We start from the raw sequence: 25,699 nt of genomic DNA, 5'->3' as shown, positions 1-25,699 counted from the left end.
ACATTTATTGGTATTTAACCATGTATTCCAAGTGCTTTACATACATCAATTTGATTAAATCTTAAAAAAAAAAAAACCTAGGAGATAGGTTAGTTAATATCTCAATTAAAAAAAAACTTTATTTAATGTTTATTTATTTTTGAGAGAGAGAGAGAGAGACAGAGACAGAGCATGAGCAGGACAGGGGCAGAAAGAGAGGGAGACAGAATCTGAAGCAGGCTCCAGGCTCCGTGCTGTCAGCACAGAGCTCAAGGCGGGGCTCAAACCCACGAACCGGGAGACCATGACCTGAGGCAAAGTCAGATGCTTCACCAACTGAGCCACCCAGGTGCTCTATCTCAATCTTACAAAGAAACTAAGGTATGAATTTTAAGATTGTGCCAAGTCATACAGATTTAAGAGGCTGTATTAGTTTGCTAGGGCTGCCATAACAAAGTACCAAAGGTGGTATGCCTTAAACCACAGAAATTTATTTTCTCATAGTTCTGGAGGCTAGAAATCTGAGATCAAGGTGTCTACAGCATTTCTTCTCAGGCTTTTCTCCTTGGCCTGTAGACACCTGCCTTCTCCCTGTGTCTTCACATGGTCTTCCCTCTGTGCATATCTGCATCCTAATTTTCTCTTCTTATAGGAACACCTGTCATATTGGATTAAGACTTAACCTACTAACCTTATTTTAACTTAATTACCTTTTTAAAGGCCCTGTCTCCAAATACAGTCACATTCTTAATACTGAAGGTTAGAACTTCAACATATCAATTTCAGGGGGACACAATTCAGGCTATACCAGAGGCAGAGCTGGTATGCATTCCCAGAAAGCTACGACCCAAAGCCATGTCCTTGCTGTCTACAGTAAAGCTGCTTCTGATAACAGTGAAGTCCTCGTCGCACACTTTCTCAAACCCAGTCTCCCCATCCCATCCATTTTCACAGAAGCAACATTCTCACAAAGTTTATGCTACTTTTGTAAGTTAACCTACCTAACATGCATCCTTAATATTATGTGTTTCTAACAAGTATTAATTTAAAAATGCCACCCTTCTCCCAAACAAGACAAGCATCTTAAACGTGTTTTAACTTCTCTCCAAACAGCATCACATGCTCACACCTTTCATGTTATTGGTGTCTAGTATCCTAACCATCATTTTAACCACCTTCCCCTACAAATTAGTTACTAGTGCCAACATGTATTTAGGCTTAACAGCAGGTTTGATTGATTTCCTTGGTCAGGATTTCTTCCTGCATTTGGGTTCATTTTCCTTGTTGCTAAAGCACTTGCGTGAGCATTTCTCTCAGTGAGGGTCTGAAGGTAGGAATGTGCTATATCTGTGTATATCTGGAAATGTCTTCATCACTCTTACTTGATATAATTCTAGGTTCAAGTTATTTTCCCTCAGTGCTTTAAGATAAGATTCCATTATTTTCTAACATCTATTGTCCCTGGTAATTAACTCCTATGATTCTAATTGTCATATGTTTCCAAGTTTGAAAGTAACTTGGTTTTTCTCTCTGATATCTTTAAGTCTTTTCCCTCTTTTTCCTTATAGTTCTACAGTTTTATTATGATGTGTCTAGATGTGAATTTGATTCTATTTACCCTGCTTGAGACAAATATCTTTTTTCCATTCTAGAAAACTCTCAGTCATTACCACTTCAAATACTCTCTCTTCTATTCTTTTCATTTTATCCTTCTAAGTCTCTAACAGAAAAAGTTATAGCTGTTCATTGTACCTTCAATATCTTCCATGTCTCTTAACTTATCTTCATTTTCTCTAAGTCCTCAACTCAGTAGTGAGTTCCAGGTGATTAGCCCAATTCTGTTATCTACTCTACTTCACTAGTTCTGTCTATCCCTGTATCTAGATTATTGTTTAGCCTATAAAACAAACATTTCCTTCAAAGGCACAAGTTCTTTCAAAAATCCTCACTTGCCAGCATTCAGTGACAGCTAGCATTCATTTCAAAGAGCTTTGTTCATAAGGCCCATAACACTGTAGTGAAATGATTTCCCCAGATGCAACAACAGTAAAAAATCTAGGGGCCCCTGGGTGGCGCAGTCGGTTAAGCGTCCGACTTCAGCCAGGTCACGATCTCGCGGTCCGTGAGTTCGAGCCCCGCGTCAGGCTCTGGGCTGATGGCTCAGAGCCTGGAGCCTGCTTCCGATTCTGTGTCTCCCTCTCTCTCTGCCCCTCCCCTGTTCATGCTCTGTCTCTCTCTGTCCCAAAAATAAATAAACGTTGAAAAAAAAAATTTTTTTTTTAAAAATCTAAAACCTGTAGTTCATAGATTATCTATTGTATGCATTGCATTCACGGAGAATCTGTACTAAGAATGGCAGTACAGTCAAGCAATGCGTTTTCAGAAATGGTAATGAAGTGCAGCCAAAATAGAGATAATTATTTTAATTAATGGTAATGATTTTAACGGTTGAACATTTTAACTAATTAATTATGATTGATTGCTTGTTACTAATCAGGAATATGATTTGAAGTTGTAATTGAAAAACCAGGAGCAAGAGGTTCTGCAGAGACCATATTACAAGCCTACTGAGATCAGGGGCATAACTTTTGCCTTGAAAACTACTTCCTGGAGCATTCCAGTCCTTTTTACTTCATATGTTTCTTAAAATAAACTGCTGGAACACGGATTTTAATTCCATGTTTAGGATCCTTTATCAGAAATGGAAAATTGAAGAAATGTATTATGGTATTGTGGCTATAGCTTTTAATATCATATTATTCATCTAAATTTTATTCTTATTAACTTTTGAGTCTAAGTTGTCTTTCTTTAGATAAATATTTTGGATATAAGAAGCTACTCAATTAGTCTACTCAGACAACATGAAACTTTTTTATTTTAATAAACAAATTGACAGAATTAGTTTGCTATATAATTTATATGTAGTACTTTGGACACTGGATTGTTAATCTTTTTAAAATCTGACAAACTAAAAATATCACATAGAGAACAGCCAAAAACAATGAGATAAGCTTCTTTTGACTCTTTCATCTATTGTTCTAATGGTTCTGTATAATTTGGCAAGTCACTATCTCCACATGACCTGGGATCTATCTTGAAGTAATTCTATGTGTTACCTTACTATGGTAAGGTGGCTATTTTCATCTAATCCTTTACCATAAGAGAAAAACCATGTTACTCCACTTCTATTTGTTAGATAAGGAGAGGTGGGAAGAGAGAAGGGAGGAATAGTAGGGCGATAATAAGGCATGGTAGGTTTGGAAAAGGGCAGAAGGTCAGTGTAGCTGTGGTACAGGGTGTGAATACAGAAAGTGGAAAGAAATAAGACTGGAGGGGTAGGTGGAAGCCAACTTGCAAAGTCTCTTGTTTGTCACATTGAAGAGTCCTGTGGGCAAGGAGGAAAGGCTGGAGATCACCAGGGAGAGGATGACATAATCAAATATATTTTAAGGAAGGCCATACTGAAGCACTTATTGGAAGACTGATGGGAATGAGGACAGAAATTAAAAAGGAGGCTGTCCCTATAGTCCAGATGACAGACAATGAAACCTTGGACTAAGGCAATGATAAGGAGCATTCCTAGAATAGGACTGCTTGGATTTGGTTAACAATTAACTGTACGTAACTATCTAAATAATAATTAAATATATGATGACTATGGAGGAGGTTCAAGTTTGAGGGAAAAATTGAGTTCCATTTGGGACATGTTAAAATCAAGGTGCTGAGGACACTCTGGTTACTGCATGTTTAACCACTTCTTTGCACCTATCTATCCCATTCAACAACTGCACCTCAACAACCTATTGTCCACAGCCAAGGTCTCTAGATCATGTATCTACTTTTCAGACTGGGCTTTACTCAAAGCCAGAGCCAGGTCCTGCAGCCAGAGGAAGCAAGTCTGAGAGCAGGGCCAATGCCATTGATTGGCATGGGAGCAAATGCACGAAACATTGTCAACATTGGACTATTTTTTTTCCACATCTCATAGTCTAATCACTGACTTTTCAATCACTTAATTTGCACTGCCTCCTCTGGCATTATTTTAATCACAGTCTTTAAAAGCATTGGCTCTGAGTCACTTTCGCAGAATATGTTCAAGAAAGAGTGTCTGATCTCCCTTCTTTTCTCCTAGTAAATTTCAACACCTAATTACCTACAATTGAATCTCTCTCCCATTAGCCAGCCCATTCTTATAAGGGTCTGATTCCAGATTACTAGACTCCTCCCCATTTTCTCTACACTTCAGTGGTCCAGTTATGATAAATACCAGAACATTGAGGCCCAGAGGACTGGACTCAAAGTCCCTGTTGTTATTGTTTGATCCATAGTCAGGATGGACTCAGGGCCTCTGTGATCATGGAGTCTGCAGCTAGGCGTCAAGTGACTTAAATGTGAAGAGATGAGAGCTGTGGAATGTGAAAGCCAAGCAATTCCCCAACATGTTTTGATATTAGTAGCATTTGCAAACATTTATCCTTTTCATAATCTTGTACTAAACTCTGGGGGCATAGGAAATATCTTTATTCCTCTCAGGTGTTATCAAGGTTAAAGTGCACTGTTTATATTTCAGCCAATAATTTTTTTTTCAGAATCAAACAGGAAGTGGACACAGAGTTGAAGGAATAATGATAGGTCACCAGCTTTTTTTTTTTTTTTTTTTTTTTATCTTGCTATAGATCGTCCACTCAGTAATTTACCCTTGGACATTTTTAGTCTCAGGTCAGACTTCCTTCTGCCATTTGGCATTCTCCCAGGCACCATCCTTTTCCATCAGTCAGTGTAAACATTAGCCAAGCATAATTAGGAAGGTAAATCTGCTGTAGAAATGATCATGATTTCATTTAGATTTAACCAATGCTAAACAATGGACAGTCAGTTAATTTTCTTTTCCTGGAAATTCAAAAACAAATAACAGACTCATCATCTAGACACATCTAAACTATGTAAGTTATCCACTGCAGCTTGTTTTTCTGATGATAATACTTTCAATTATGTTCTCATTTCAGTACTAAGAAATGAGTATTTGGGTAGGAAAAAGGAAGGAGCACAGAGATTGAAGGGAAAAGTAGAAAAGGACAGCAATAGAGAGCACTGTGTATCATTAGACTATCATATAATTTAGGTATTTCAGCTGCAAACAAAACTCACTACTTACACTGGTTTGCAGAAGTGACAGTCTGTTTTGCCAGAATGATCAACATTAGCAAGCAGCATCCTACTGTTCAGCTGTGGATTTAGTCTGGAGTCATAGAAGAGGATAATATGCTTACGAATAGCACCTCTCAGAGTGTGAAGTGTACCTCCTGGGCTGGCAATCTAACCCTGGTTCTGGCAGGGCCCCAAGCAAGGTGAAGGAAAGGGAGGGAGAAATGAATGAATAATATTTCCTCTTTTGCTCAAGATTTGCCAAAACTAGAACCTGGCATTGAATATTCTGAGCTGAAATACTCCACAGATAGTTCCGTTCATGTGCTGGATCAAAATTGATATGGCTTAGTAAAGTACAAAAATGAGCACTGGGTGCTCCATCCATATGGTAAAAGTAAGAGCCTGACATCTCCCTTTTCTTCCCCATCACCAACTTTTGCACGTTCCTAATGATGTGCCTTCAGAAGAGATCTGAATCTGAGATCCTAAGCGTTGAGTTTTTAAAAGTTCTCACAGCAAGGTCTTCAGGATCATGATGTAGGCTGGATGTCTCCAGACAGAGCAAACAGTAATATTCTCTTAGGTACGTATATAGCTAGCCATACCCACTAAACCACAATGAGTTAAGCATCTCACAGTAAATAATCTGCTGAAATAAAAGCCTTAATTTTCTCAGCCCCAAATGAATTATAAAGATAATCCATTTACCAATTATAAATATGCCCAGTGGAAGCTATTATGATGCAGCAAATGTGTATCTTATATCCAAAAATGATGTTATTGTTATATTCTGTGATAGGGTTTTCTCTTTGGATCGTCTCTCCAGCAGTGGTAATGAGTTCACACACAGCTACTGACATGCTTTCTTTCCTTGTTGCTGATGACCCAAATCCCCATTTGTTAGATGGTTGGCCAGAATTGGGGCCATCAGAGCAAAACAGTTTAAAGCTTGTAGATTATTGTTACTATCAATGTTAATTTTTTTACTACCAACAAAATTTGCATAGCCTATAGAGTAAGGTTTTTCTGATGATAATACTTTCAGTTAATGTTCTCACATCAGTACTAAGAAATATATCCTACTCTATAAAGCAAGTAAAGCACATCGTATACATTATATCACATGTACATTAAATTGGTTAAGGTAAAGTATTGGTTTCAGTAAATAAATTATTATTAAAAGAAGAATGATTGTAAGGAAGAATTCTTTATATGTGAATGATGATTAAATTGAGTTTATAAAGAGAACCAATGCACTCTTTCTCAAGAGGTTTATGATATGACTCTTAATTTTATTGCTTTAGACTAAAAAACTTGCATGAAACCCAGAAAACAAAGCATAGGTACAAAGTGATATTTATTTAAGTCACAAAAACTAAATAAAATAAAGTTAGAGTGAACTACTCAGCATTCATTTTGAAAAACAATTAACTATGCAGCTATATCAACATCTCTTTCGAACTCCAGGTTTCAAATAAATAGCTTAGGTTTTTTAAGAACTCAGTGCAAAGAGTGCCTCCAAATTTAAAATACCATGTCACTGTCAGATAGTAACTTACCATTCCTAATCAAGAGTAAACACTAATTAAAAATCTATTTGGTACATTATCCCATGGTTTTAGATAAACAGATAAATGAAAGATGACAAAGTAGGTTCCCTGTCTTGCAAGCCCCAGATACAGGGTCACCAGCTTAAGAGGTAATATTTGACCAGAACAATATAACATTATGAGGAAAGAGGATGTGCATTCGGTAATCTGAGGAGGTTCCTTCCAGCTCTTGACTATATATTTGGATAATAATCATTAGAAGAAATGTATTATCTTTTCAATTTGACATTATTATTTCCCTCTTCTTGGATTGACAAGACATGTGCTTTGAAGCAGCATGATGTAATAGACTAAGGCAATGAATCTGTAGTTAGAAAATACAGAGCCTTGTCTACGGCCATAGCACCCTGAACGCGCCCGATCTCGTCTGATCTCGAAAATACAGAGCCTTTGCTCTCCCATTTAGAAATTCAGTTTCTTTATAATTATAATGAAAATGATAATGATACTTTACCACATACCTCACAGGGTGAATTTCAAACATACAGGATTATATGAGCAGTGTGTAAAACTTAAAGTCCTATATAAAGGTTAAAGTTGTACATTTATTTAGTTTTTTTTAGAATTATCATAATGATCAACATTAAATCAAACCTTACAGAGATTGAGGAAATGCATTTTCTCAATAGATAGCCATGATTTAGAAATGCAATCTGACATTGAAAGAGTTTAGAATGATTTAAAACTAAGAGATGAAAATACAATATCTGTAACTAAAAGCTCAGTAGGTAAGTTCATCATCAGACTGGACGTGTCAGAAGGCAGGGTTAGTACACTCAAAGGCAGAAAAATATAAAATATTCCAATTGAAGTTCAGGTTAAAAAAAGAGTAAAGGAGAAAATTATAGTAAATATACGAGAAGCATGCTCAAAAATTCTAACATGTATGCAGTTAGAGTCCTAAAAAAATACAAGAGAGAAAAAGGAGAAGATATATTGCCAGAAATAATTGCTGAGAATATTCCAAGGACATCAAGAGTCTCAAGGAACCTCAAGCAGGATTAATACAAAAGAAACTACAGATAGTCATATCCTAGTCAAACTCTGGAAAACAAGATAAACAGAAACATCTTAAAAACAGAAAATTATTCAAGGAGCCTGCAAAAGAGCAGCACTATGGCTTATAACTGACTTTTTTTTCAGAAACTATGAAATCCAAAGAATAATGGAACATCCTTAAAGTTCAGAAAAAAAAATCCATCAACTTAAAATTTTACACCAACTAAAAAAAAATCTTTTTAAAAATAAAGGTAAAATAAATATTTTGCATAAAAAATGAAAATATACAATTAACAACCAGCAGTCATGTTACCAAAAAGTATACTAAAAAGGTAACAGAAAATAATTCCAGATAGAAATACACCAGTAAGGATTTTGTTGCATGAATACAGAATGTATAGAACTTGTTCAGCCATCCAGCAGCATGAAAGATATATTCCTGATAAAGAAGATGGTCAAGCTAAAATATACAAGTCCTTAAGTTATTGTTGAACTACTGAACTATTCTGGAGCAGACTATTACAGACTTTTTAAGTTAGATAATAAATTTCTTGTTGTTTAATAAAAAAAAATATTTTATTTAAAAACACATTTCTTGGGGCGTCTGGGTGGCTCAGTCGGTTAAGCATCTGACTTCAGCTCAGGTCACGATCTCATGGTCCGTGAGTTCGAGCCCCACGTCGGGCTCTGGGCTGACAGCTCAGAGCCTGGAGCCTGCTTCCGATTCTGTGTCTCCCTCTCTCTCTGCCCCTCCCCCGTTCATGCTCTATCTCTCTCTGTCTCAAATAAATAAACGTTAAAAAAAAAAATGAAAAAAAAAAACTTAAAAAAAAATAAAAACAAAAATAAAAACACATTTCTTTTTTTTTTTTTTAAATTTTTTTTTTTCAACGTTTATTTATTTTTGGGACAGAGAGAGACAGAGTATGAACAGGGGAGGGGCAGAGAGAGAGGGAGACACAGAATCGGAAACAGGCTCCAGGCTCCGAGCCATCAGCCCAGAGCCTGACGCGGGGCTCGAACTCACAGACCGTGAGATCGTGACCTGGCTGAAGTCGGACGCTTAACCGACTGCGCCACCCAGGCGCCCCACACATTTCTTTTAAAAAGCCTAAAATTTTTGCTTCTAGCATTATGGCATGTTAGATGCTCTGAGAGATACTTCTTCGGCAGAAAGAATATATTCTGGATAGGACACAATTTTTTTGCATTGCTTTTCTTGCAGGAAGTATGTGAAGACTCCAAGGAACACTTTTCTCTCCTTCCTCCCAAAATAATCACCTGTCAGCTCGTGGGTTAGGGTTTCCCCTGTGTGTACATATTAATATCACCACCGTTTTGTGGATACTAAGATGTGGTTCAATGTTAACATGGAAAAACTAAGCCTGGGATCCTGTGCTAGTGAAGACCAAGGAGAAAGGCTGAAAGAAAAAGTCTTCTGTGGAGGAGAACTATTCTAATTTAGATACATATGACTCATACAGGTTAAAATTAAGCAATGAGTGTATGAATTTTTAAAAATCACCAAGCATTTAAGAATGCAAACCACTGTACGTAAAAGTCACAAGAAGTTGTAAACAACAGAACTGGCTATCCAAGAAACTGCAGATACAGGGTATAGAATATGATAGCATATATGAAAATAATTTTTTAACTGCTTAAAGAAATAAAATGCACATGGGGCACCTGGGTGGCTTAGTCAGTTAAGCATCTGACTCTTGATTTTGGCTCAGGTCATGATCTCACAGTTCATGAGATCAACCCCATGTTGGGCTCTGTGCTGACAGCACGAAGCCAAGCCTGCTTGGGATTCTGTCTCTCCTTCTCTCTCTGCCCTCTCCTGCTCTCTCACTCTCTCTCTCTCTCTCTCTCTCTCTCTCTCTCAAAATAAATTAAATAAGTGTTTAAAAATATATTAAAAAAAATAAAATGCACAATAATGAATATGAGCAAATAACAAGAAACTATCCAAATGAACAGGCAGATTTGAAAAATAACGCAATATATATATATATATATATATATATATATATATAATATAAATATATATATAACTTTTTAATTAAAAAAAGTTAATGAACAGGATAAACAGCAAATCAGGCACTGCTATACATAAAATAAGAGCAATCTGATAAAAATATCCATAAAGTAGCACAGTGAGATATTAAAATATAAAATATTAGGAGGATAAGAAATATGAAGGGTAAAATGAGGATATAACTGATCAGAGACACCAGAGGAAATAATGGGAGAATAGAAGGTAAGGCAATATTTGAAAAATAATGGCTAGAAAGTTTTCCAAAACTAGTACAAATACGGATTCATGGATCCAGGAAGTGTACAGTATCTCAAGCAAAATAAATAAAAATAAATTCATATCTATACAGTGAAACTACAGAGAGCCAAAGATCTTTAAGGGAACATGAGATAAAATACATATTGTCTGCAAAGAAAGGAAAATTCAAATGACAGAGATTTCTCAGCAGTAACAATAGAAGCCAGCGAAAAACAGAATATCTTAAAAGATGTTGAAAAAAGTAGCTTAGCCTGATTGAGCTGCTACAACAAAATACCATAGATTGAGCGGCTCTAATAACAGACATTTATTTCTTACAATTACAAAGGCTGGGAAATCTGAGATTAGATAGTTGAGGTATAGATTAGATAGTTGAGCCAGCATAGTTGAGTTCTGGTGAGAATCCCTTTCCTTGCTTATAGATGCTGCCTTCTTGCTGTGTCCTCACATGGCAAAGAGAAAGCTCTGGTACTTCTTCTTCTAAGAGCACTAATACCATCATGTGGGCTCCATCTTTATGGCCTCATCTAAACCTAATTATCTCCCAAAGTCCCCACCTCCTAATACTATCTCATATGGGGGGCTAAGACTACAATACATGAATTTGGGGGTGGGGGGAGACACAAACATTCAGTCCAGGCTGACAACAAATATCAACCTTGAATTGTTTACCCAGTTAAATTCTTTAATTAAGATAAAATAAATACACTCAGAAGGCAAAGAAAAACTGGGAGTTTACCACCAAGAAATTTATACCACAAGAATTTAAGTATTTTGAAAGAGGCAAATGATTTCAGAAGAATATTTTAAGATTCAAGAAGAATGATAACACATAAAATTACAAACATATGAAAACCTAAACAAATATTTATATAAAAGAATATTCCTAAGTTAGAAGACTGAAAAAGAGCAAAACTAAAATTCTAGGTACCAATTACATTTGATTTGGAGAGGATGATCAAATCTAAATTGTTGTAAAGGCTTGATGTTAAAACTGTGGTCTGCTGATCACCAGCATCAGCATCACCTATAACTTAGTGTGAAATTCAGACTCTCAGGCCACTTTAACAAGAGTCCCAGGTAATTACGTGCACACTCAAGTTTAAGAAATGTCTAAAGTTCTACAATTGTTTTTAGATAGGATTAAAATATTGTGCAAATGTAAATTTAGTTTATACGTGATAAAATGTCAAGGGTAATCACATAAAAATAAAATAAAATAAAATAAAATAAAATAAAATAAAATAAAATAAAATAAAATAAAATAAAATAAAACAAAAAGAAATTTTAAAAGTACTGAACCCTAGGTCCCACTCCAGAGATTATGATTTAATTGTCAATGGTATGGGACTAAGATCATGATTTTCTAAACCCTCCTGAGATACCTGTGATGTATAGTCGAAGTTGAGACCCACTGCACCAAGTAATTAAGCTAACAGAAATATTTTCTTATTATCCGAAACTTGATGGGGCTAAATATAAAATAAATACTCTTCAATATGTCCTAAAGAAAACAAAGTATACCCAACTAAATAGCAAACACATATGCTTAAGAAGGAGTAGCTTTTCTGTTTTGAGTAATATCTTTTCTTTTCATAATGGAAAAAGAACTTCTGTCCCAAAGAGAAGAAAGGGAATTATGGAAGGTTAGTATCACTGCAATAAAATAGAACAGCTTTTTAGATATTTAGAGATCTGGTGTTTTGGAGCTTAAAAGCACCTTATAGATGAATGATATAGTTTTCTGAATCTGATTATGTCCTTACTTTTACCAGTATATTGTACATTTTCATAATTTTTATGTTAATGTCTTTCCACTTTGGCCTGAAGAGCTCCTGTCAGCATTAAAGGTAGGCTTAGTGGTCACGAATTCCTTCAGCTTTCATTTTTGGGAAAACCTTTATCTTGCCTTTATTTCTGAAGGACAGCTGTACTGAGTAAAATATTCTGGATGGCATTTTTTTTTCTTTCAGCACTTTGACTATATCATCCACTCTCTCTTAATCTGCAAAATTTGTGCTGAGAAATCTGTTGATAGCCTTATGGAGGTTCCCTTGTATAAGAGAAATGTTTTTCTCTTGCTGCTTTTAAAATTCTCTTTGAATTTCAGCAGTTCATTATGAAGTCTCTTGAAGAACACTGAAATTACAGAATGACCTACTAGTTTCATGAACTTGGTTCTTTCCAGGTTTGGGGAGTTCTCAGCCTTTTTTTTTTTTTTTTTTTAATTTTTTATTTATTTTGAGAGAGAGAGCAGGGGAGGGGCAGAAAGAGAGGAGAGAATCCCAAGCAGGCTCCACTCTGGCAGTTGGATTCCCAATTGACTGAGCGCCCCCCCACCCAGGGACCCCTCAACCATTATTTCTTTAAGCAAGCTCTCTGGCCCCTTCTTCCTCTGTTCTCTTTCTGGGACTCCAACAATGTATAGATTGTTTCTCTTAATGGTGTCTCACAATTCCCATAGGCTTTCTTCATTTGTTTTTATTCTTTTTCTTTTTGCTCCTCTGACTGGATTTTATTTTATTTTTTTAATGTTTAGTTGTTTTTGAGAGAGAGAGAGAGAGAGAGAGAGATCATGAGAAGGGAAGGGGCAGAGAGAGAGGAAGACAGAACCCGAAGCGAGCTCCAGGCTCTGCACTGTCTGCACAAAGCCCAACGCGGGGCTTTAACTCACAAACTGTGAGATCACAACCTGAGCCGAAGTCGGACACTCAACCGACTGAGCCACCCAGGCACCCCTCTAACTGGATAATTTTAAATGATCTGTTTTCAAGCTCACTGCTTCTTCTTCTGTTTGGTCTAGTCTGATGATAAAACTCTCTACTGAAATCTTTCATTCAGTCATTGTATTCTTGAGCTCCAAAATTTCAGTTTAGGCCTTTTTTTTTTTTTTAGGTCTTTTTTTTTATGTTCTCTTTCTCTTTATTAAACTTCTCACTTTGTTCTTGTATTGTTTTCCTGATTTCATTAAATTGCTTACCTGTGCTACAAGACTATCTCTCTGAGCACCTTTAGAACAATTATTTTTAATTCTTTGTCAGACCATTTATGCCATTTCTTTGGATTAGTTACTTGAAGTTCACTATGTTCCTTTGGTAGTGTCATGTTTTCCTGATTCCTTATTATTCCTGTAGACTTGTGTAGGTGTCTACACATTTGAAGAAGCAGTCATCTCTTCGATTTATGGACTAATTTTGGTAAGGAAATACGTTCACCTGTAGGTGGGGGCATGCTGGAGCATGCTGTTATCCTGGGTCTAATGGTAGAGCACCAAATGCAGGGATTTGTGGCATCTCCAGGTGCAGAGTCATGTGATTCTTCATTGGCTCAGGACACTGGGGCCCACAACATTGACAACTATGTGGTCTTTGACAAGTCCTACGGGAGGTGGCAGTGGCTTAAGGACTTTTGGGGTTTTCAGTGGCACCTCCAGATCCACTGGATAGCACAAGGGTAGGCAGCAGTGGTGGCCAGAGCCAGTGATGTGCACACACTTAACTACAAAGACCAGCTGCAGATGCCTGTGTAGTGGCAGGAGCTGGATGCAGACATGCACACAGTGGTGGGAGTTAAGGTCAGCAGCAAGGGCCAGGGCCAACTTCAGGCACCCTGGCAGCTGCAGGGGCCCTGGCGGTAAGTGTGCACTCCTGTGGCTGCAAAGTCTCACCCTGGACATGTGCCCAGCACTGGAGGCCAGTGACAGGAGTTGGATCAGCAGGGTATGGGGGCATAGCTGAACAGGCTAGCTCAGGTGAGCCCATTAATTCAGGCCAGTGACAGGACACAGAGTTGGATCTGGGTTCACAAGCAGCTATGGGACCCTGGCTGTTGACAGGCACTCCTGTGATCTCCCCACTAGCATGTACACAGCACTGAAGTCCACTGACAGGGGTGGGCCAGGGGCATACAGGTGCACAGCTAGGAGGGCTAGCTGAAGGTGAGCCCAGTAGTACAGGCCAGTAACTGGAGATAGGGCCAAATTTTGGCCTACAAGCAACTATGGGGGCCTTGGCTGTTGCCACGAACTTCTGTGGCACGTGTCCCCAAAGGCACGTACGTGGTAAGAACGGTCATGGCAAGTCAGGCTGGCAACGTGCAAGTGTACAGTCTAGCCTTAAGCATGCACATGGCAGAAGTCAGCATGTTGCACTCACATAGCCACAGAGGCCTGAGCTGGCTGCCAGTGTGCATCTCAGACTCCAGTTGGGGCAAGAGGGATGAGGCAGTGGTGAAGGAATCAGGCAGCTGGTATTGGTGAAGAATACACATGGGGCAAAAACCTGTGAAATCTGGTGGGGGTCTGTGGCGCCTTATGACCCACTGGTTTCTTCAGTGGTGGAACTGCTGGGATCCTCCTCAGAGCAAGTCATGGGGAACCATGGTCACTCCCACTGCATGGCTGACTGGTAGCCCCTGATCTTCCTTGTTCCTAGCCATCTCTGTATGTCTTGGCTTTGCCAGTTTCTGGGTGGGGTAAAACCAAAGCAGGTCTTTTATGTGATGCCCCAAAAGGCTGGGGAAGCTGGTTGCTCACCATACTCTCCCTTTTCTGGCAAGGGGAACGCTTTCTAGCTGGTTAAGTTCCCTCTTGGTGTTAAGTTGGTCAATGGGATGATGCCAGCAAAATACACCTGTTCTTCCTTCTCTTTTTGTGCAGTTATTCTCAGGTGTTTTATTCCATTATCTTATGGAAGTTTCTCTCTTTTTTAAATAATTTTATTTATTTATTTAGAGAGAGAGAGCACAAGCAGGGCAGGGGCAGAAGGAGAGAATCCCAAGCAGGCCCTATGCTGTCAGAGCAGAGCTGACGTGGGGCTCAAACCTATGAACCATGAGATCTGACCTGAGCCAAAATGAAGAGTAGGACACTTAACTGACTGAGCCACCCAGGTACCCCCTGCTGAAGTTTCTTATGTAGACACCCAAGCTCACCCAGAGCTGTTTTTGATTGTGGATAGCTGTCCAATTGTTGATCTTTGTGGTAGGGATGGAAGCTACTTCACCATCTTGGTAATATCACTCTAAATATTTCTAAATATAGTCACTATTGATAAGGAGTTCTCTGGGCAAACTTTCATTATTAAATGGTTGTTCATAATATTCTCTAGAGCAGCACTGTCCCATAGAATTTTCCACAAAGGGAAATCCACTAGCCACATGTGTCTTCTGAGCACTTGAGAAGTGTTTAGTGTGGTTGAGGCACTTAGTTTCTAATTTTATTTAATTTTAATACACTTAAACTTAAATAGCCACAAGTGGCTACCATATTGTTCAGTGCACTGTGGGGAATAAGCTTAGAAATTTCCTGAGCTTACACCAATGGGTTAACAAGGCATGAAGAACTACAAAGCCATAGGATGCTCACACCCAAGTCTGGGTAAACAAGATTAGGTAAATAAGTATAGAGAAGGTGGGGCAGAAGCCCCAGTATAGAGAGGGTGGGGCAAAGCCCCCAATATAGGACATAGGTATATGAAATAAACAAGATTAGGTATTCAGGGCAGAAGCGCCCCCCAATTTAGTCCTGTAGCAGAAAACTGCTTTCACAGGAAGGGAGGACCAAGTTAGGTAAACAGGTAAATTGGACTGCAGACCGCTGAGCTAGCTGCGGGTGAAGCTGCTCAGAGTGGAACTGATTAACAAAAGAAAAGGTGCCTTGTTAACCCTGGGGTTACTTGCTCTATCTGTCTCAGCCCCTAGGCTAGCTAAGATAAACAAAGGTGGTGCCTCTTGTCTGATGTAAACAACTTCCACCTGGCTGCCCTGTGCCAGGATTTTGTTTTATATTAGCCCAAACCCCAACCCCGAATATCTTCAAGACCCCCTTTCCCTCACACCCATGAATTAATGTTCACAGATTTATTGTCTCTTTGTGTACGTCCACCACTATGTTTGTAAGCCTTCTGATCCTAATAAAAACAGGGCAAGGACCCTTATTCGGGGCTCTTGTCTTTTCCCGGACATTAGCCATCTCTCACATTTGAATCCTGCATCCCGCTTTCTTGCTAGACAAGAAAGAACTTTAGGCATAGAGTCTATGACAGTACACCTTGCTACTCAAGGTGCGGTCTCAAAGACCAGCAGTTTCTATCACCTGGGAGCTTATTAGAAGCTTGGACCCCACACCAACTGACTTTGGAAGGTACATTCTGATATGATCTCTGTGATAATTCATATATATACTGAGGTTGATAAGCCCTGTTTTGGAGATTTTGTTCCTTAAAAGAGGCTATATTAATTGGCTGGAGTTTTGGTTGTTTGTTTTGTTTTGTTTTAGTGTTTTCTCATTCTGAAAGAATAAATCAAATGACTGTCTTGGCCTGAATCCAAGGAGTATAAGACCTTAAACACATACAATGTCTTTGTGTCCCAGTTTCCATACATCTCATATACAAATCTCAGTTCCATAGCAACCTATGTCACAAGATTGTGCATGGGATTTTTTTTAGCACCATGCAATTATAAAGTATAATTTGCAATAGGAAATAAGCAACATTTGAACTAGATAATGTTACCTCTGGAAGGGCCCATGCTAATAACATTTAATAATAAGAAAAGTCAGGCCTTCAAAATTCATTTTACTTGATTTCATCCTTCCTGGCATCTCATCTTGTCTCATGCCCCCAACCCCACCTCTCCTCCTTCAAATGCCCCTTTACATTTAGACCGACACATGGACAACATACAGACAGCCACAGATCAACAACTTGGTTGTAATTGGCTGTTCAGGGCCAGTGTCTGTGACATTGCATGTGTTCTCCTTGACCAGAATTCTCTTTCCTGCCCCCAACTGGCAAAATTCAACTCATCTTTCATGATGCTGGTCATGTTTTTTCTCTGCCCCTGAGCAAAGTGAATGAATCACTGCCTCCTCTACACCTTCATGGTAACCTGTATCTGCTGCCATATGGCACATATCACACAATGTCGCAAGGGTTTATCTATCTGTCTCTCCCCCTCACTATGCTATTAGCTCCTTGAAGAAAGAGAAACTACATCTAATTCATCTTTATAACCCTTGTGACCAGCACAATATTGGCACATAGCTGGAGTTCAATGAATATACAATAAAATAAAAAGAATGGCTGTTTCTCCAAGGTCACATGGCTTTGGTCAGAACTGGAACTAGAACCTAGATTTTCCCAATTCCCATCTAGGCCAATGCTATTTCTACTACAGCCTGTTTTAGCACAAATAGCAATCTTGGAACATTTGGGGAAACAACTGTGAGAAAGAGAATGCCATCTTCCAAAGTGACACAGGTCAAAAGGGAAACAAAGCAATGCCACTTTAAAATTCATCCAATTTATCAGAGGCTTCCTGAGAGATTGTGTGTCACTTACATACTTGGTGAAATTAAGTAATGAAAATCCAAAAACGGGATCAGGAAAACAACAAAACCAGAAAATTTGTATTTAGAAATACCAATTTATGCCCATTGGGCTTTGTGAAAAGATGACAGGCAGTTCTAGGTAGTGAGGAAAGTACAAGTTTCATCTGCTGTTCTTTTTTTTTTTTCTTAATGTTTTTATTTATTTTTGAGAGAGAGAGAGAGAATGCCAGCAGGGGAGGGGCAGGGAGAAAGGGAGACACAGAATCCAAAGCAGGCTCCAGGCTCTGAGCTGTCAACACAGAGCCTGATGTGGGGCTCGAACTCATGAACCATGAGATCATGACCTGAGCCGAAGTTAGATGCTTAATCAAGTGAGCCACCCAGGGGCCCCTTTCATCTGCTGTTCTGACTGTTAGTGTGTTAACTGGTTACACTTAAAGGTTATCTGGGTAAATGGCCCAATAGTAATGAAAAATGAGCATGTGAGTAAGACTGGACGAGGGAGAAGAGGAAACACGCAAAGATGGAGGGAGGGAATGTATGCAAGTGGTAAGAAAAGGCAGAGGGACAGAAGGAAGGAGTTTGGATGAATAGCTAAAGATTTTAAAACTAAATTAATGGCAAAACTGATTTCATATACACATATTAACAAAGGGAAGCTATCCCCCCCACCTTTCTTTCATCAACTATGAAGGGTTCTCTTCCTTCTATTCTTATTTCCTTTTACTTAAGAATAGGTGAAGAGGCACCTGAGGTGGCTCAGTCAGTTAAGTGTCCGACTTCAGCTCAGGTCATCATCTCACAGTTTATGAGTTCAAACCCCGCAGCAAGCTCTGCTGTCAGCACAGAGCCCGCTTAGATCCTCTGTCTCCCTGTCTCTGCCCTTCCCTCACTTGCACGCTCTCTCTCTCTCTCTCTCAAAAATAAACATTTTAAAAAATAAAAAGAGTAAGTGAAGACAATGAGGTAATCACACATTCTAAAATATTTCTAAACTCTATTCCAGTTTTCAATTGCTACTGTATCAAATTACTACAAACCTAATCGCTTAGAACAACACAAAGTTATTATCTTATAGTTCTGTAAGTCAGAATTCCAACACAGATCTCACCTGGATAAAATCAAGGTGTCAACAGCACTATGCCCCTTTCTGGAGGCTCTACCTGAAAGAATCCATTTCCTACTCATTTGGGTTGTTGGCAGAATCCAGTTCCTTGCATTTGCAGGTCTGAGGTCCCCATTTTCTTTCTAGCTGTCAGCTGAGGTCTGCTACCAGGTTCTAGAAGCTGCCTATATTCCTTGGATCATAGTTCACTTCCCCTATCTTCAAAGCCAGCAAGAGTGGGTCAACCCATCTCCCACTTAAATCTCTCCTGCCTGTTTTTCCCATTGCATTCTGTCTCCCTTCTGCCTCCCACATCCTTTAGTAAGGATACTTGTGCTTACACTAGATACACCCAGATCCAGATACTCTAGAATTATCTCTTTGTTTTAAGGTTCATAACCTTAATTCCATCTCAAAGATCCTTCTGACATGTGAGACAACAAGTATTCAAAGGTTCTAGAAATTGGGGCATGCAAATTCTCCCAACCACACCTTCCTTCACTAGACAAATGTGCATCGGAGAGGGCACTTGGCTCTGCCTGCTGCAAAGACATCAGCTAGGGAACAACTTCAGGCAAGATTAGGGGTGAATTCAACAGTAACTGAATGTACATGCTATCAAAACGTCTCAGGCATTCACTCACATGGTTATTTAACAAAAATTTATTTAACAACCACTGTGGCCAAAAATCCTATGGGAAATATAAATAAAAGACGGTCAAGTACTAATACCTGCCCTGCAGAAGTTGACAGTGAGGTGACAGGCAAGAAAGTCAAGCAACTGCAATGCCATGTGGTAAGCTGTATGGTGAAGATATGTATGACGGCAGGGATGAGGAAGAAGTCACATGGAGAAGGGAATTCAGAGGAGGTTTCTAGAAGGAAGTTCATCCTGAATAATAGGGGTGGTACATATAAAAGCTGTGAGCTGTCTGGTGTGATAAAGCGTAGGACATACTTGGGGAAGTGATGGGCAATGGGCATGGGAGGAAGGCAGGAGACAGTTCTCCAACATCATGTATGTGCATCATAGAAAGGAGTCTGGATGAGGCAGATGAGGCAATAAGAATCCATTTAAGGCGTTAAGTAGACATGTAATCAGATTTTCTTTTTTAAAAGATCATTCATGAAGCAGATAGGGATAGTAAATTTGAAAATAATTTCCAACCCATTCGCTCAGGGAGAAAGGTATTTATATAGCCATGTAGAACATACATAGGAGCAGGTATGAAAAGCTGTTAAATGCTACTTCCTCTGTCAGTCTCCATTTGTGAATTCTTTGTGGTAATCATACAGGAACACTGTGAAGGCACATTTTTTTCTCAGGTAAGCTGCTGTGGCCATGTTCCAGGGAGATCTGGAAACTGGCACAGCAGATCTCAAACTACTTCACTACCCACAAACAGAGGATTTCCTTCCCCACACACTCATCTCTGCTACCTCCAAAGCACTATCTGCCATAGGGCACCTGAGTAGCTCAGTCGGTTAGGTGTCCAACTTTGACTCGGGTCATGATCTCGTGGTTCGTGACTTTAAGCCCCGCATCAGGCTCTGTGATGACAGCTCAGATTCTGCTTTGGATTCTGTGTTTCCCTCTCTCTCTGCACTTCCCCCACTCACACTCTGTCTCTCTCTCAAAAATAAACACAAAAAAAAAAAAAAAAAAAAAAAAAAAAAAGCACTACCTTCCCTTCCCATAGACCTACTCAATTTCCTGAGAAATGACATCACATTTTAAATCCAGCAAAAGATATTTCTATTCAAAGAAATCCTATACTTCTATAACATATTTTCTGAATATAAAAGTAATATGTTTTATAGTCTAAAATTTGGAAAACTATAAAGAAGTTTGATGTAAATCCTTTCATCTTTTTTCTATAAGAAGGAATACTTCTAAAAATGTGATTAGGCTCTAATGCTTTTTTACCTCCTTTTTTTCTTAACATATTAGAATTATTTTATCCTTATATTTCACTCTACAACATTGTTTTAATGTCTGAATAGAAGTTTTCTGTATGAAATCACCATAATTTACCGAACTGCAATTTATTATCTCCTAGAATTTTCTTTCTTCTTTTCTTTTTTTTTTTGATACTATAATTAATACTATAATAAAACTATTCTAAGCACCTGTGATTTTCTGAACACAAATAGACTCCTTTTGAATTCTTTCTTCTTTCATGTGCATCCAGAATTTAATTTTTTAAAAAACTCATTAAGGTATATCTGGAGCCAACTGTTTGATACTCCCCTCTTAAGAAAAACAAAGGAAAAATGACATGTAAATACTGCCACAATTCTTTTTGGTGAAAGGATAGCCAGGACACAGGCAATGACTGAAATCTGCAGGGAGAGAACATTTTAGAACAAGGGATTAGCAATACAGAGAGGGATACAAATGTTTATTAAGCACCTAGCATAGAACAGCCTCTGTTCTAAGCACTGGGGATATAGACATAGTAAGACAGACACAAGCTCACCCTGGCAGAGTTCAGTCTAACCAGGTAGAAACACTTAGGGAAATGACACTAGAGAATGATGTTAAAACCAATGCAAAAATTGCACCTATAAATAATTTTTTCAGGGCTACTGATTTTTAAGCCTCATTGTCTACTATTAATCCTCATCCTTCACAAATATTAATCAAAGTTACCTGCACATCTATACTAGTTTCTTTCATTAGGTCTTAGACCCTTATGCATCGGAGAACATTTTGCCTTCGTTAGGACTGTAATATCTTGTCTTGAATTTTGAAAAATGGCTCCTTTCTCTGATAGAAGGTCATTCAGCATCTATTAGCCATACCCTAGTGGTACTTTTAGATCCCGATTTGCAGGATGGGTGTTTGAGGAACACAGAACTCTTAGTCCCCTGTTGGCATCCTCCAGGCAACCACAATCTTCTATTTGTCTTTTGAAAGATTCCCAAATTCATGTTTCTTAGTGTAAAACGTACTGCAAATGAACTAGATGATCTGGTTATCTTTTAAGAGTTAAATGCAATCATCTCTCTCCCTCTTTGCACCACCCTAGGCACTTTTGAACTCAAAAGGCTCCATCTGCAAGGAATATTTGCAAAACAAAGAAGGACAAATGGTGGGGTGAGGGGTGTAAACTTTTTCTGAAGAATGTGCTAAACTCTTTCACTATTTAATAGATAAGAATGAATACTGCTGTTTAACTAGATCCAGCCTCTGAAATATCTAATTAAAACTGATGTGCTTATTTAGTTTCCAATTCATCACAGGTGGGCCCACATTAATGTGAAAATGAGAGTAAATTACCAGCATTTGGCAATCTCACTGAATGTCATTCACATTATTAGCTCAAACCTCAAAATGCATTTTAAAATGTGGTTCACAGGTAGGGCACTGTCTCTCCACACAAACAAAATTCTTCACTGGAGAGTTGATAGAATTTCACTTTAGTGTAAGGAGTTCCCAATGGCAAAAATCCACCTACTCAAAACACTTACTTCTGACCCATAGAAGGTGCACCTCAGAGAAGGTGGTAGCTATGAAGCAAAGCTCCCTCTCTTCCCAGTCATAAATAATCTAGCAAACTTTATGTTATGTGTATTTTATCACAATTTTTAAATGTAACAATATAATAATGGGAACGACTGGGTAGTTTGGCCCAGCTCTCTTCTAGCTTGTCAACCAGAACTTCGTATAAAATTCAGTTCATTTAACTTACAGAGGACTTCTTTCCTTGTTGTCCTCATGCAGGATGAGAAAAGGATCACAGCTTCCATACCATCCCAGCAGACGGCCACCTCCCTCCTGCAAGGAGGCCCTGAGACCATCATCCTTTCTCTTTTCACATCTACAAAATGTAAAGTCATCTTCCATTGAATTGATTTTTGAAAGGCTCTTTACAACAGTATGCTGAAATGCATTCTGGAAATGCACAGATTAGAATCTTACTTGACAAAAGGACAACACTCAATGCACACACAGTGATTCATTTGTATCTCAAAATCGCTTTTATTTCCCACTTTTTCGACAGCTTCTAAATCCACATAGAAGATAATTTATTTCATCATTAAAGCACCCCACTGTTAGAGGCTAATTTATAAGCAGAATAAATTATTTCAGGGGCATAGAACAGAGGCCAAGGAAGCTCCCACTTTAAACATATACACACACATCCATATCCCCTTGGGGGGAAAGCCCTAAATGGAAATTTGTTTTTTTTTATCTCAAAGTTCTGAGCCCTTTGACTGAAAATTCATATTTCTTGGCAAAGAACAAATACATGATATGGTGCTCAATCTCACGAGAAGTCTGGGAAATACAAATTAAAGCAACAATGAAGTATCCATATTCAACTACCAGCTTGATAAAAGTTTACAGACCAGGAACATGCTGTGCTAGTGCGGAAGTGGAAAACCCCTTCTCATTCAGTGGTGATGGGAGTTTGAACTGCTACAAACTTTTCATAAAAATGATCTAGAAAATTTTATGTTAAGTGTATTTTATCACAATTCTTAAATGTGACAATAACAACAAAATAATTTAGCAGTAGTTATTATAATTAAATATATCCAAACCCATTGGCTCATCTCCACCTCTCCATCTTTGGGGATCTAACAAATATAGAAATCAATACACTAGTACATAACAACACATGTGTTGAAAAAACCTTAACTGCAGCATTGTATGTGACAGGGTGGTAGGAGGCTAGTCAAATACACTGAGGTATATCTATACTATGGAAAAGTTATGTTGCTCATTAACCTGGAAAAATATCCATGAAATACATAGTTAAGTGAGAAAAATGAGTGCAGAGTGTCTTATAAACCACTGTGCTCAGTGGCTCACAGCACAGACTTTGGAGCTAGACTGAGGGACTTTGCAGCCTACATTTTTAGCAGTTCGACCATACATAAGGTTCTTAATCTCTCCAAGGCTCAGTATCCTCATGTATAAAATGGATAGAAAAAAATGGGGACGATACCATCCATATTACAGGGTTTGAGTAAATACTGACTTAAAAAGGATGTAAATCGAGTATACAGAAAGCCACACAGAAGGCATTCAGTTAATGCTAGTTCCCTTCTCCCTGTGCCTGTAAAGTGAATCAGTTTTAGAGTTCTGCTTGACAGCCCTCACAAAGAGAAAGCCTGGGGACCATCAACAATACCTTGATTCAAAAGAAATGAGCAGTCTTGAGGTTAGAAGACATGGCTTCAAACCTCTGTTTGGCCACTTGGTGACTGTGCTACCTTCAGTAAGCTTGTGATTGTTTTGAGCCTCATTCCCTACCTCCTAGTGGTTTGTGTGAGAATTAAGTCAGATGCATGCATGTGCACATACATGTGTGTGTGCATGTGCACATGCATGTGTTCCTTGCCCCAGAGGTGGTATTCAAAACGTTAACACCTGGTATTGCACAGATACCACCACCCCCCCCCGCAACTGGAATGTTCCTGACTGCTGGCATGCCATAGGTGCTCAGTAAGTATGTTTTAATTACTTTCTTTTTGTCATTTATTTCAAAAAAAAATGTTTGAATATTTAACATAAGCCCAGTACTATGCTTTCCTTGATGGGAAAGGATAATTCTGATACTGAACTAAGTAAAAGGTAAATAATTTTTATGAAAAATTGCAATTATTCAAAGTCAGTGCCCCACACCCATCCACAGAAAAATCAAACTGGAACAAAACTCTCAAGTTCTTAATGGCAGCATTATTTTAGCTGTGAAGTTCCTGTCATAAGATGCCACTGCAACACAAACACGGAAATCCGGAAAGAGGGGCTGTATGCTAAGTTCACAGTCAAAGGATGAGGAGGGGAATGCTAGGATGAGCTCACTGCGATTGGCAATGGGAATGACACGCTGGCAGCTGCAGGCTCAGAGAGGCAGCCTCTACAATAAAGAGAGCAAATGGACTCAGGTTTCCACATCCCTTCTTTTCACTGGGCCTCTGTTTCCTCCTCACAGTAAATGAGGGCACCAGGGGGCCACATCACCTGCAAGGGCCCTTCTCTCCAGACACTGAGCTGGTCTGAGTTCCAGTCAAATCTGTCTCAGAGTTCTTTTGAGGGTACGTTTTAAAGGGGTGAGGGCTGAGAACAATGAAATTCAGTGTGAAGTCACAGGAAGAGAGAGTCTGGAGTCTGACAGACCTGGATTTGAACCATTTTCACAATGTTCAAACCATCTCTCTCCAAGGAATTAGAAGTTCTGCAGTCAGAAGGGAAAGTCTGCCACTCCATGTGGGCGTAACAGGGCTCCTGAACTAAGCTAACATTAATGGAATGTGCGGTGGCTGAAAAAGAACCACTACACTCCAAAAAATATTGTTTCACTAAATTGGGAGTGATTTTTTTCTTTATGTACTGAGAAGTCTAGGACAGTTGCAATGGAATCAAACTCCTGTTATCCTTTTGGCCAGTCACCCTTAGGATGAGTTTGTCACCTCATGGTCATGACATAGCTGCTAGAACTTCAACCCGCATGCATATATTGTCCTGGAAGAAAGGGAGGCAGGGTGATCAACTAACCCAGTGTGCCTAGAACTATCTGGGCTTTAAGACTGAAATGCCCATGCCTCTGGAACCCTGACAATCCCAGGCAAACCAAGACAGGTGGTCACCCCAAAGAGAGAACAAAAGCTAAAAAAGAAGCTGCCAGCTGGGTCTGTCCTGCCATTTTAAAGATCTTTCCCAAAAGTGCTACTCAAACAACTTATGCTCATTGGCCAGAACAAGTGCACATGGCCACCTACCTAAAGTGTTTCCTGGTAGGAAAAGAAAAGATGAATATTGAACAGGCAGTCTCTTTCACACCTAGTTAGCACTGGAATGGCACAGTCCATGGAACCCCATATTGTTCCTTAATCCTAAAACTGTGAGCCCAAGAGCATTCTTAGAGTTCTGTTGTAAGTACCTGCCATAACAGAGGCAATGATGACTCAAGAATTCAGCAAATCAGACCACAATTTAGTTGAGAATAGCTGGGGTGGGCCATTCCAACTGTAACTGCCTGGAGGCTCCCTGTGGGCTCTAGATCTCATGGCCTCATGTAAAATGGCCCCAGCAAGGCAGTAGGAGCTGGTTTCCAATGACTCCCCTCCAATGATTGTGCATCTCTGTCTTGCATCTAAGCTCCAGCAAGCAGAAGAAGGAAGAAAGATGCACACTACTACCAGCACTGACAGGGCCCTGATTAGGGATTAAGCTTTCTCCAATCCCATCTCCACCCAACCACAGAGTGTCGTTT

General features: G+C 39.0%; 1 long non-coding RNA gene across 1 annotated transcript in view; it reads left to right on the top strand.

Moving 5' to 3' along the window:
- Positions 1-22,933, top strand: part of LOC147572077 (uncharacterized) — a 38,464-nt gene extending 15,531 nt beyond the window's left edge. The window contains exon 3 of the long non-coding RNA XR_015246821.1: positions 22,198-22,933. This is a non-coding gene — a long non-coding RNA (uncharacterized LOC147572077). The remainder of the gene's footprint in view (positions 1-22,197) is intronic.
- The last annotated feature ends 2,766 nt before the right edge of the window (positions 22,934-25,699 follow it).

Source organism: Puma concolor, chromosome F2 (assembly GCF_028749965.1).
Source record: "Puma concolor isolate L17-30 chromosome F2, mPumCon1.1.hap2, whole genome shotgun sequence".
NCBI lineage: Eukaryota > Metazoa > Chordata > Mammalia > Carnivora > Felidae > Puma > Puma concolor.
Note: the sequence above shows the minus strand (reverse complement) of the source record. Positions and strands in the feature narration are given on the sequence as shown.